This window comes from Mesoplodon bidens (assembly GCF_964165515.1).
Source record: "Mesoplodon bidens genome assembly, contig: HAP1_SCAFFOLD_129, whole genome shotgun sequence".
NCBI classification, from domain to species: Eukaryota; Metazoa; Chordata; class Mammalia; order Artiodactyla; family Ziphiidae; genus Mesoplodon; species Mesoplodon bidens.
This window is the reverse complement of record NW_027671294.1, coordinates 433,985-447,606: the sequence shown is the minus strand read 5'-3', so window position 1 is coordinate 447,606 and position 13,622 is coordinate 433,985. Positions and strand designations below refer to the sequence as shown.

The following is a 13,622-nucleotide window of genomic DNA, read 5'->3' as shown; positions in this document are numbered from 1 at the left end:
TACGCAGGCCTCTCACTGTTATGGCCTCTCCCGTTGCGGAGCACAGGCTCAGGATGCGCAGGCTCAGCGGCCATGGCTCACGGGCCCAGCCGCTCTGCGGCATGTGGGATCTTCCCGTACCAGGGCACGAATCCGTATCCCCTGCATCGGCAGGCGGACCCTCAACCACTGCACCACCAGTGAAGCCCTTTTTTTTTTTTCCATTTCTTTTTAAGTATATTTCTTTTGCTCCGTTTCTTCAGAAGTATCCCAACTACTACCAACTTTTTCTTCCTGAAAATGCCTCAACCCTCTGAAATTCTTTTCTGCTACTTTATTTTATTTAAATATTTGTGGATGGAGATAGACATATATGTATTTAAAATTCATAGTAGTAAATGTTCTCATTAATGTATCTGTGGCTGCATTTTACAGATATGATGTCAGCATTAGGATTAGGAGAAGAGGAAGGTATAGAATCACCTTGGGATTCTGAGGTACTGTCTTCTATTATTATTTTTTTTTTATTTTAAAATATAAGCACTGAATGATGTTAAAACATAAAAGGGGGGGTGCTTTGACTTTACTTTCTCACCTTTGCATTTGCCCATCAAAAGTTTTTCCTTACATTTTTAACCTGTAATTAATTAAATAATTGTGTGCTAAGTATAATAACTACCACATAGTGCACTTTTGTTAATTTGCAAGATTCACCTAATGAAACCAGTGTAGCACAGAGCAAAAACCAAGGCTTAGAAGTCATAAGGAATCAGTTTGGGTTCTGAAGTTAAATTTATCTAAAAACTGAAGCATTATTCCAGGTCAGCCTATGGCCAAATGTATGTTTCTTTTTTCTTTTCTTTTTTTAAAAAATTTTTGTTGGAGTATAGTTGATTTACAGTGTTGTGTTAGTTTCAGATATACAGCAAAGTGAATCAGTTATACATATATCCACTCTTTTTTCGATTCCTTCCCCATATAGGCCATTACAGAGTATTCAGTAGAGTTCTCTGTGCTATACAGGAGGTCCTCATTATTGATCTATTTTATATATAGTAGGGTGTATCTGTCAGTCCCAGTCTCCCAAGCAAATGTATGTTTCTTTGGTACATATGGATGTGTAAAACTCCTAGTGAGGTTCAGAGAGAAACAGGTTGAAATGTAGTTTTTTACCACTTAGACCTGAAAAAGATAGTGCCTGAGACTTGAAAGTATTAGTACATTTGGATTTTCAAATAGATCTGCAAGGAACGTTTCAAGAGAAGCAAAAGAATGGGGAATAATAAGTACGTGGCGTTATAATAACAACAGTTTGGTTTAGCGATGTTTTAATAAGTACACACCAGTTTGGATAAACTAGTGTGCGTTGAGTACCTTTATGGCAGCCATACTTGAAGTAACGTAAATATAAAGTAATGATGAGCTGTTGTAAGGTGACAGCTATGGAAAGAGATAAGAAGGGCCTGATCTGTTAGACATAGGCAGCTGCTGCAGTGATACAGCACTGTGTTTAAAGTCAAAAGACATGGTAGCATCCTGGTTCTGTCACTAGCTGTGGGATCTCGGAAAAACTTGTCTACCCTGGTTGAGCGTCAGTGACGTCCTTCGTAAAAATGGTACTGGTACCCACTTCTCAGGTAGGTGTAGGGAACAGATGTGGTAACAGCTGTGAACACACCTTGTAAACTGTAAAGGGTGCTATAGAAATGTAAGACAAAAATGATCACAGTGGCAATGAGTGACTCACTAAATGCTGGGGCACTTTTTTAAAACCTGAAGGACAATAAAATGACAGTAGTGTTAAGAATAGGAAAATTAGAACGGGCATGTGGATTTCTAGCTTGGGGTATGTTAAGTTTCTATAGACTGTTATCGGAGATCTCCTATATGTATCAAGTGCTTTGGTACTTGAGGTCCTCTCAACATTTTAAATGTTTTGATCTTAAATAAATTCCTGTTATTGAATACCAACTATATACTGGGCAGTTAGACACTGACTGTACCAATTGAGGGGTAAGGCTGTAGTGGTGGGAACATAAAACCAAACAGGAATCCTTTATAAGTCACTGTTAAGTCCTTCATGTAAAGAAAATGGAGAGAGCTTCCCTGGTGGCGCAGTGGTTGAGAGTCCACCTGCCGATGCAGGGGATACAGGTTCGTTCCCCGGTCCGGGAAGATCCCACGTACCGCAGACCGGCTGGGCTCGTGAGCCATGGCCGCTAAGCCTGCGCGTCCAGAGCCTGTGCTCCTCAACGGGAGAGGCCACAACAGTGAGAGACAAAGAAAATGGAGAATGTTACGTTAGACAACATTGAGAGAGTTTGTAGTTAGGATGGGGATGGGAGTGGGAGTGGAATTTAGGTAGTCAGAAAAGATCTGCATGTGAGAAAAGCTACCAAGGGGAGGATGGGAAGGAGCCAGTCACGTCAGGGTCCAGGGGAGGGACATTCTGGACAAAGAGAGCAGCGGATCCCATCATTACACTCTCGCATCTTGGAAGGACCAGGAAACAGGAAGTGGGGTAACTGTCCTTACAATCACTTTTATCATTGTTGTTGTATGTAGAAAATAAAATGTGCATAAGAAAAGCTTGGCACATTTAGATGATTAATAAATAAATGTTCTTATTCTTCCCTTATTAAAGCTTGCTGTACTTTTTTGAAGAGTTGCATAACTATATTTAAATTTTCTCCTATTATTTAAACATAAAAGTTTTTCTTACTACTTCGCTATTTTATTCAACTATTTTTCCTATCAATAAAAATTTTATCAAATAACAGATTCTTATAAGCCCTTGTTTACCTAAATGAAGCAGCTTCTACAGTGTTCTGTTTATGCTCAACATGAAATACTTCATGGTTTCTTTTCATGCCAAGTATATTATTTTAATACTAAAAAATTTCTGTCTTTAGAAATATTTTAAATTTATAGCAAGTGTACTTATTAAAGCATTTATTTAAACACATATTTTAAAAAAATACTCTCTTCGTTTGACAAGGAATGCAAAGTAGAGTTAGGTGTTTTGAAGTTAATTCTTTGCTGAAATGTGCCTGTAAGTCAGGCACATTTTTTGTCTGTGAAAATAATTCCTCTGGCTTTCCATGCTCAGTTTACAGAGTCAGTAGCCAAATGAGGATAAAAGATAGACTTGATCTAGAGAGTGTATATGAAGTTTTCTATTTAAATGTTTGGGTTTTCAATGCATGCTTCTCTTATTTTTAAATCTAATTGCTTGTAAAGTAGGAAATTTTTAAAAAGTAGGGTATTTTCAGCTATTAGCAGGGGATTAGGAAAGCTTTATGCAACTCATTATTAATATCAATTTTAACAGAGTATCTCTGAGAGACTTCCAGAGAAGTATGTTGATCATTTATCTGGAGCTGCAGGTCAAAGAGGAAAAAATATATTAAATGGACAAGTAGAAGGTAAGAACTATATTTTTATGAAAAAGTCATTTGACAGCATGTTGATTTAAAATGGGAATTCTGATATATTCTAATAGCCAAAGAAAATCACCTGTCGGTTAAGAGGAAGAATCATTCCTCACACTGATTTCAAGTTGAACTGAGCCTGTCTCATTCTGGAAAAGAAGTGCTGTATCAGAAGAACTAAGCAGCTACATCTTTTTTTCTTGTCAAAAATCCATCAGCAGTTTTTAGGCAGTTTTTATTTGGCCAAAAAGCAGTGCTTGAATACTTAACTGTGTGCTGTGTTCTATTTAAGCTCTGAGTGTCCAGATGTTCTTTTGTAGACAACATGCCATGATAGAATCATCTATCTCCATGTCTGTTACCAAGTTACACTGTGAAGTGTGCCACCCTTTTGAGGTGGTCCTCAAAGACACAGTTTGCTTGTTGTTGAACCAAGTGTCCTAAAGCATGTACCTGAAGTTATATCATTTTTTATTCTAAAAAGCTATGCAGCTTATATTCTGAAAACTATTAAAAAACATAACACTGTTGATGCAAAAAAAAAAAAAAAGAAAATCACCTGTCAAATGCATAGTGAGGAAAAAGACGAGAAAAGGAAGGAAGCTGTGTATCTTATCTGGTGTCAGCCACAGATTAAATTGAGAGTCCCCTTTCAGGAGCTAAATTATTAGTTCCGTTTCAAGGTACTCTACAACCTAAGGAAAGTCGGGAAATGAGGAAGAGGAAAGAAGGACTAAAGAATGAGAGAGGCAGAGGTTACAGGGAGTAAATGAAGGAAAAGGAAGCAGGGGTCTGTGGAGGACGGGGGCAAAGTAAAATAGGTCTTTAGAAAAGGGAAGCGAAGAGTATTTGAAACGTGAGACAAATTTGAAGTGAGCTTCCAGCACCGAAACTTGTCAGAGACGAACAGCAAAGCTTTCCCACTCTTACTGTGGGAATGTAGAAGCAGACTGATAGATCAGAGTTTCTCAAATTTTCATTAGTCCCCTGGGGACCTTGTGAAAAGTGCACATGCTGAGCAGCAGGTCTGGGATTGTGCATTTCTGACAAGCTCTCAGAGTAGCAAGGGTGTAGGCTTGCATTGAGAGAAATCTGGAAGAGGAGCCACTGGATAGTTCAAGACAGAACAGGATCAAGGAAAAGCATTATTTTGTTTTTCTTTCTGAGTGTGTTTATAGCCAGAGGGTAGCAAAGCGTTGAAGTAGAACTTATAGAGGTAAGGTGCCACTGCTAAGCAAAGAGGAAAAAAGAAGTGGTGGGGATGATCCATAAAAAGAATGTCAAAGGGGGAGAATTAAGACCACAGATCCAGAGACTACCTTTGAAGAGGAAAGAATATAGTGAAAGGAAAGAGGGGGGAAAGAAGGGTGTTAGGGAGGTGATTGTGGAGGTGATGAGGAAACTTGAGAGAACTCTCGTTAGATGACTTCAGTGTATTTACACTGAAACAAGGTTAGGTCATTGCTGCTCCAGAGAATACTGGAAGCAGGAGTGGGTGCTAGAATTGAGGTAAACCCCAGCTCCTCCTTGTAACTATCAGGCATCAAAGATATATGTTGTGTTGGTATGTGTTATTCAAATGAGATTAATTTGAATATGGAAGCACTGGCTGTTTTTTTTTTTTTTTTTTAAGATAGGTTTGTGGGGTTTTTTTTGGCTGCTTGGCTTGGCATGTGGGATCTTAATTTCCCCGACCAGGGATTGAACCCGTGCCCCCTGCAGTAGAAGCATGGGGTCTTCACCACTGGACCACCAGGGGAGTCCCTAAGATAGCTAATTTTTTGCTGATAATTGTTTCACAAAAATCCTTTTAAACATTAGCATGATATACTGAACCAAACTAATTTTGGAAACAAAAGAAATTAATAGGGTTCATTCCCTAAATGCTAAAATTGTTATTTTCAGTAAATACTACACTGATTTTGAAATATGAAAGATTTTTAATATCTAATAATTCTGTGGCAGTAAAATTTACTTTTTCCTTTTTGATAATCGTACTTCGATGTTGAAAACTTATAATACGTTATTTCTTAGATGTGCCTTATATACCTTCTTGCATGAGTGGATCGAGAAACTTTAAGATGACTAAACTAGAGGATCCAAGAAATGTAGGCATACCAGTAGCCCACATGGGTATGGAAAAACATGAATATTTTTATGAACTATAATTCTACAAGTGTATATCCAAGCTGATCAGTTCATAACACTTTCTCTGATGAGAAATGAATTATACATTCAACTGAACTGTCATCCCAACTGTGCACTTCCTATATTACAGGACAAATTGAAGAACATGATAAATACTTGTAGTATAATGGTGTAAATGATGCTGCTGTATTGCATTCAAGATGTGCTGTTGCATTTTACCATCAGCTTTCACATTTACCTTCTCGGGGTCATGATTTGTTGCTCTGATTAAAGATCACTTTTCTCCTCATCAATCAGCATGTTCACATTGGTACATGTGCATTTTTCTATTTTATAAAGGCTTTTGGAACATAATCTTACTTTTGAAATCTTAACTGCATGTTTTGTTAAAGCTGTACTCCTATTTTTTCTTCAGTATCTATAGTGGATTCATATGTCTGTCTTGTTGCAGTCCTAACTTCCCCCAAGAAACAAAACACCAAAACCTAAAGTATTCACTGCCAAGGCCAAGCATGAGGATTCTGCTCAGTACTAACTGCATGAATATATAGTTGGCTTTCATAGTTACGTGTAATTGATTCTATGTCCCTTTTGCCTTTTAGATTCTCCTGAAAAATATCCTCACTTGAAGGTAAAAACTTATACTTTTGTCTTCAATTATTAACTACAGATTGTATCAAATGTACATTATTTATTAATCAACTTGTTTCAAAACCCATTCAGCCTGCAGTTGGAGTGAAAGATTCTGTTCCTAATAAAGCAGTAGGAATGAAGGATTTACAAACAGCCAGATCAGGTAAATTTTGCAGTGCAAATTTCACTCTGGAAAGAGGTACACTAAAATATTTGAAACACTCACAGCCTTCATATTCCTAATTCTTTTTTCTTTTGTTTTTGCAAGTTTAATTGAAGGATTTGACATAAATAAGGCACATGTTATTGTTGGTATCCATGTTTTGAAAAAAAGATATTTACAAGCATAAGAAAAAGATATTTTTAAAATGTAAGCTTTAACTCAGATGTTTCTATGTACGTTTCAATACCCTAAAGTTCTCAGTTTGGAATCTCTGTACTTCTTAGGGATTCTCAGAGGTTAATTATTAGATTCTAAGATTTTTCCAGTTTTATAAAATGCTTATTTGAATTCTGACCTTAACCTAGAGTAAAGCTTCACTTGCTAACATGTCAATTGTATTTCAAATTTAATTATTTCATTTTAGTGGTGTTACACGGATGAGCTTAAGCCAACCAGATGTTTCGATTAGCAGACTCTGTGTGTGTGTGTGTGTGTGTGTGTGTGTGTGCGTGTGTGTGGTCTTTGATTATTAAAAGTGGGGGAAAGTAATCATACCTTAATGACGATTTGATAGACACAATCTTTTAAAACAGTAATTCTGAAAGTTTTGGGCTTTAAGATCCTTTTATTTATTTGTTTGTTATTTTTTATGATGCAGATATAGGATCCTTTTATACTTTTAAAAATTATTGAGAATTCCAAGGAACTTTTGTTTAAGTAGGTTGTATCTACTGATGTTTACTGTATTGGAAAATAAAACTGAAAAATTTAAAATACAAGCACACACAATCATACATTCTATTAGCCATTAGAAGTATGACGTTATCACATATCTTGTCTCTGGAAAACTGCTCTGTACACTTAAAACAGAATGAGAATGGAAATAACGTTTACTGTTATTGTGAAAATAGTTTTGACCTCTTGGACCCCTTGAACGGTTGAGTCTTGGGACTCCAGGGATGCTCAGGTGACACTTGAGAACCACTGTTTTAAACCATTTACAGAGCTCATGGATGTGAAATGATAAAGGGACGCTTGTGATGAAACAGGCTTTAAACTTTCACTTTTACATTTCTTGCTTTTTTCTTTGATTTGTCTCTTTTTTAATGTATACAGCAGGTTCTTATTAGTCATCAATTTTATACACATCAGTGTATACATGTCATTCCCAGTCTCCCAATTAATCCCACCACCATCCCCAACGCCCTGCGGTTTTCCCCCCTTGGTGTCCATACGTTTGTTTTCTACAACTGTGCCTCCATTTCTGCCCTGCAAACCAGTTCATCTGTACCATTTTTCTAGGTTCCACATATATGCGTTAATATACGATATTTGTTTTTCTCTTTCTGACTTACTTCCCTCTGTATGACAGTCTCTGGATCCATCCACGTCTCAACAAATGACCCAATTTCATTCCTTTTTTATGGCTGAGTAATATTCCATTGTATATATGTACCCCATCTTCTTTATCCATTCGTCTGTCGATGGGCATTTAGGTTGCGTCCATGACCTGCCTACGGTAAATAGTGCTGCAGTGAACATTGGGGTGCATGTGTCTTTTTGAATTATGGTTTTCTCTGGGTATATGCCCAGTAGTGGGATTGCTGGATCATATGGTAGTTCTATTTTTAGTTTTTTAAGGAACCTCCATACTGTTCTGCATAGTGGCTGTATCAGTTACATTCCCACCAACAGTGCAAGAGGGTTCTCTTTTCTCCATACCCTCTCCAGCATTTGTTGTTTCTACATTTTCTGATGAAGCCCATTCTAACTGGTGTGAGGTGATACCTCATTCTAGTTTTGATTTGTATTTCTCTAATAATTAGTGATGTTGAACAGCTTTTCATGTGCTTCTTGGCCATCTGTATGTCTTCTTTGGAGAACTGTCTATCTAGGTCTTCTGCCCATTTTTGGATTGGGTTGTTTGTTTTTTTAATATTGAGCTGCATGAGCTGTTTATATGTTTTGGAGATTAATCCTTTGTCCGTTGATTTGTTTGCAAATATTTTCTCCCATTCTGAGGGTTGTCTTTTTATCTTGTTTATGGTTTCCTTTCCTGTGCAAAAGCTTTGAAGTTTCACTAGGTCCCATTTGTTTATTTTTGTTTTTATTTACATTACTCTAGGAGGTGGATCAAAAAAGATCTTGCTGTGATTAATGTCAAAGAGTGTTCTTCCTATGTTTTCCTCTAGGAGATTTATAGTGTCCAGTCTTACATTTAGGTCTCTAATCCATTTTGAGTTTATTTTTGTGTATGGTGTTAGGGAGTGTTCTAATATCATTCTTTCCATGTATCTGTCCAGTTTTCCCAGCACCACTTATTGAAGAGACTGTCTTTTCTCCATTGTATATCCTTGCCTCCTTTGTCATAGATTAGTTGACCGTAGGTGTGTGGGTTTACCTCTGGGCTTTCTATCTTGTTCCATTGATCTATGTTTCTGTTTTTGTGCCAGTACCATATTGTCTTGATTACTGTAGCTTTGTAATATAGCCTGACGTCAGGGAGTCTGATTCCTCCAGCTGCGTTTTTTTCCCTCAAGACTGCTTTGGGTATTCGGGGTCTTTTTTGTCTCCATACAAATTTTACGACTTTTTGTTCTAGTTCCGTAAAAAATGCCATTGGTAATTTGATAGGGATTGCATTGAATCTGTAGATTGCTTTGGGTAAGTATAGTCATTTTCACAATATTGATTCTTCCAATCCAAGAACATGGTGTATCTCTCCATCTGTTGGTATCATCTTTAATTTCTTTCATCAGTGTCTTATACTTTTCTGCATACAGATCTTTTGTCTCCCTAGGTAGGTTTATTCCTAGGTATTTTATTCTTTTTGTTGCAGTGGTAAATGAGAGTGTTTCCTTAATTTCTCTTTCATATTTTTCATCATTAGTGTATAGGAATGCAAGAGATTTCGGTGCATTAATTTTGTATCCTGCACCTTTACCAAATTCTTTGATTAGCTCTAGTAGTTTTCTGGTGGCATCTTTAGGATTCTCTATGTATGGTATCATGTCATCTGCAAACAGTGACAGTTTTACTTCTTCTTTTGCAATTTATATTCCTTTTATTTCTTTTTCTTCTCTGATTGCTGAGGCTAGGACTTCCAAAACTATGTTGAATAATAGTGGTGAGAGTGGACATTCGTGTCTTGTTCCTGATCTTAGAGGAAATGCTTTCAGTTTTTCACCATTGAGAATGATGTTTGCTGTGGGTTTGTAATATATGACCTTTATTATGTTGAGGTACGTTCCCTCTATGCCCACTTTCTGGAGAGTTTTTATCATAAATTGGTGTTGAATTTTGTTGAAAGCTTTTTCTGCATCTATTGAGATGATCATATGGTTTTTATTCTTCAATTTGTTAATATGGTGTATCACATTGATTGATTTGTGTATATTGAAGAATCCTTGCATCCCTGGGATAAATCCCAGTTGATCATGGTGTATGATCCTTTTAATGCATTGTTGGATTCTGTTTGCTAGTATTTTGTTGAGGATTTTTGCATCTATATTCATCAGTGATATTGGTCTGTAATTTTCTTTTTTTGCCGTATCTTTGTCTGGTTTTGGTATCAGGGTGATGGTGGCCGCCTCGTAAAATGAGTTTGGGAGTGCTCCTTCCTCTGCAATTCTTTGGAAGAGTTTGAGAAGGATGGGTGTTAGCTCTCCTCTAAATGTTTGATAAAATTCACCTGTGAAGCCGTCCGCTCCTGGACTTTTGTTTGTTGGAAGATTTTTAATCACAGCTTCAATTTCATTACTTGTGATTGGTCTGTTCATATTTTCTGTTTCTCCTGGTTCAGTCTTGGAAGGTTATACCTTTCTAAGAATTTGTCCATTTCTTCCAGGTTGTCCATTTTATTGGCATAGAGTTGCTTGTAGTAGTCTCTTAAGATGCTTTGTCTTTCTGCGGTGTCTGTTGTAACTTCTCCTTTTTCATTTCTAATTTTATTGATTTGAGTCCTCTCCCTCTTTTTCTTGATGAGTCTGGCTAATGGTTTATCAATTTTGTTTATCTTCTCAAAGAACCAGCTTTTAGTTTTATTGATCTTTGCTATTGTTTTCTTTGTGTCTATTTCATTTATTTCTGCTCTGATCTTTATGTTTTCTTTCCTTCTGCTAACTTTGGGTTTTGTTTGTTCTTCTTTCTCTAGTTCCTTTAGGTATAAAGTTAGATTATTTATTTGAGATTTTTCTTGTTTCTTGAGGTAGGCTTGTATAGCTATAAACTTCCCTCTTAAGACTGCTTTTGCTGCATCCCATAGGTTTTGGATTGTTGTGTTTTCATTGTCATTTGTCTCTAGGTATTTTTTTGATTTCCTCTTGGATTTCTTCAGTGATCTCTTGGTTATTTAGTAATTTACTGTTTAGCCTCCATGTGTTTGTGTATTTTATGTTTTTCCACTGTAATTCATTTCTAATCTCATAGTGTTGTGGTCAGAAAAGATGCTTGATATGATTTCAATTTTCTTAAATTTACTGAGGCTTGGTTTGTGACCCAAGATGTGATTTATCCTGGAGAATGTTCTGTGCGCACTTGAGAAGAAAGTGTAATCTGCTGTTTTTGGATGGAATGTCCTATGAATATCAATTAAATCTACCTGGCCTATTGCGTCATTTCAAGCTTCTGTTTCCTTATTTATTTACATTTTGGATGATCTGTCCATTGGTGCAAGTGAGGTGTTAAAGTCCCCCACTATTATTGTGTTACTGTTGATTTCCTCTTTTACAGCTGTTAGCCGTTGCCTTATATATTGAGGTGGTCCTATGTTGGGTGCATATATATTTATAATTGTTATATATTCTTCTTGGATTGATCCCTTGATCATTATATAGTGTCCTTCCTTGTCTTTTGTAACATCCTTTATTTTAAAGACTATTTTATCTGATATAAGTATTGCTACTCCAGCTTTCTTTTGATTTCCATTTGCATGGAATATCTTTTTCCATCCCCTCACTTTCAGTCAGTATGTGTCTGTAGGTCTGAAGTGGGGCTCTTGTAGACAGCATATATATGGGTCTTGTGTTTGTATCCATTCAGCAAGCCTGTGTCTTTTGGTTGGAGCATTTAATCCATTCATGTTTAAGGTAATTATCAATATGTATGTTTCTATGACCATTTTCTTAATTCTTTTGTGTTTGTTTCTTTTTCACACTTTAAAAACTTTATTTATATAAAAAAAAACTCATTTGTTTTTAAAAGCATTAACAAGAGAGAAAGAAAAACAGAAAAGGTATGGAGCAGAAGACATGCCCCTTAGTAGTGTTCTGTGGGAAGGTGGGATTTTTGGTTCTCTGAAATTGAACGTTTAGTGTTTTTATAAATGAAAAGGAAAAAACAAACAGCTTTAACTTTAAGTCCCCAAAAGCCCATGGCTGTTCTATTACCCACACCCCACCGACAAAAAGAGCACCAGGAAAAGAGCAGCAGAAGACAAGAGAAATGAAGAGTGGAGCCACATCTGGATGGGGGCGATTTCCCTTGTGCAGTATGCTCTTAGGGTCACAGAGAGGAAAAGGCTCCTTTTTGCCAGAAAAGGAGTGGGATGAAATGTGAAGGGGAAAAGGGGTAAATAAGGAATTTTAATGCAGAGGGGAAGGGGGGTGGTGGGTTGTGCACTTTTCTCCTACCCCAAAGCCTCAATATATAAAGGAAGGGAGAGGGAGGAGGATAAAGATTTCCAGTTGCATTAAACAGAGCTTTTAGATTGAGGGGAGGAGTAAAAGGCAAATAAGGGAAAGGGTTAAAAAGAAATCAACCGCATAGCAGCTGATTCCTCTAGCCCAACCTGCTAATATACACTAAACTAAAAGGAGGAGGTACAGGGGTGGTGGGGGGTCGGGGAGGGGGATATGGACACGACTTCCTTATAACCACTTCAGAGATGACAATCATTCTGGGCAGCTAAGGAGTAAGAGCCACACCACTCACTCCTCCCACCAATCTCATCTGGAGGTTCATCAGAACAGGATTTTTGCAAAATCCCAACATATACAGTTGAGGAAAACCTTCTGTGGCTAAAATTAGAGGCTATTCCAATTCCCAGTGGAGAGACTGAGGTTCTCTAGGTCACCTCTCCTCTTCTTTCTGCTATTTAGGGCCAAGAAGTAGGTAAGAAAGCAACAAGTTTACTACATTTTGACAGAATTAAACTTGTATTATTTTGAAGGAGCCTGTGATTAAGAGTGATAAATGCGTACTGTCATCCCTAGAGCAACTGCTAAGACATAACTCACAATAGGAGGAACAGGGAATTTCCTGTTAGTCCAGTGGTTAGAACTCCGTGCTCTCACTGCCAAGGGCCCGGGTTCAATTCCTGTTGGGGAACTAAGATCCCACAAGCCATGCTGTGCAGCCAAAAAAGAAGAAGAGGAACACAGGGATCTCTTTAGATACGAGAAAAACAGAAAACAAATAGCAAATGGCAGATGTAAAAGCCACTACATAAATATTAAATATGAATGAACCAAACACCCTACTCAAACAACAGAGATTTTCACACTGGATTAAAAAAAAAAAAAACACAAGATTGGGCTTCCCTGGTGGTGCAGTGGTTGAGAGTCCGCCTGCCGATGCAGGGGACATGGGTTCGTGCCCCGGTCCGGGAAGATCCCACATGCCGCGGCCATCTGGGCCCGTGAGCCATGGTCACTGAGCCTGCACGTCCGGAGCCTGTGCTCCGCAATGGGAGAGGCCACAACAGCGAGAGGCCCGCGTACCGCCAAACAAAAAAACAAACAAACAAACAAAAAAAACAAGATCCATATGATAAAGGACTTGTCTTTAGAATATATGATCTCTTACAACACAGAAGACAACAACCCAAAGAGGGGAGGGAGGATTTCAACAGACATTTCTCCAAAGACGATATACAAATGACCAAAAGCCTAGCAGAGGATGTTCAAAATCACTAGTCCTAGGGAAATGTAAATTAAATCCACGAGATTCTACTTCATACCCACTAGATTGGCTTTGTCAAAAGGACAGGACTATAAGAAACACTGTACAAGATATGGAGAAACGGGAACCTTCATACACTGGTAGTTGGAACATTAAATTATATAGTTACTTTCAAAACAGTTCATCAGGTTCTTAAAAAGTTAAACAGAAACTCACCACATCACACAGCAATTTCTAGAAGTCTACCAAGACAAATGAAAACGTGTCCACGCAAAGACATGTATACTCATATATATATAAACACAGAGAGAAGGGGAGGGAAGGAGGGAGGGAGGGAAGAGAGGAGGAAGGGAGAAAGGAAGCAGGGG

General features: G+C 37.6%; 1 pseudogene across 1 annotated transcript in view; it reads left to right on the top strand.

Moving 5' to 3' along the window:
* Positions 1–13,622, top strand: part of LOC308611597 (ankyrin repeat domain-containing protein 26-like) — a 159,969-nt pseudogene that overhangs the window by 51,329 nt on the left and 95,018 nt on the right. Inside the window, exons 18-22 of the transcript in view lie at positions 415–476; positions 3,311–3,404; positions 5,445–5,543; positions 6,161–6,189; positions 6,282–6,354. The product of the transcript in view is annotated as an ankyrin repeat domain-containing protein 26-like (transcript). The remainder of the gene's footprint in view (positions 1–414; positions 477–3,310; positions 3,405–5,444; positions 5,544–6,160; positions 6,190–6,281; positions 6,355–13,622) is intronic.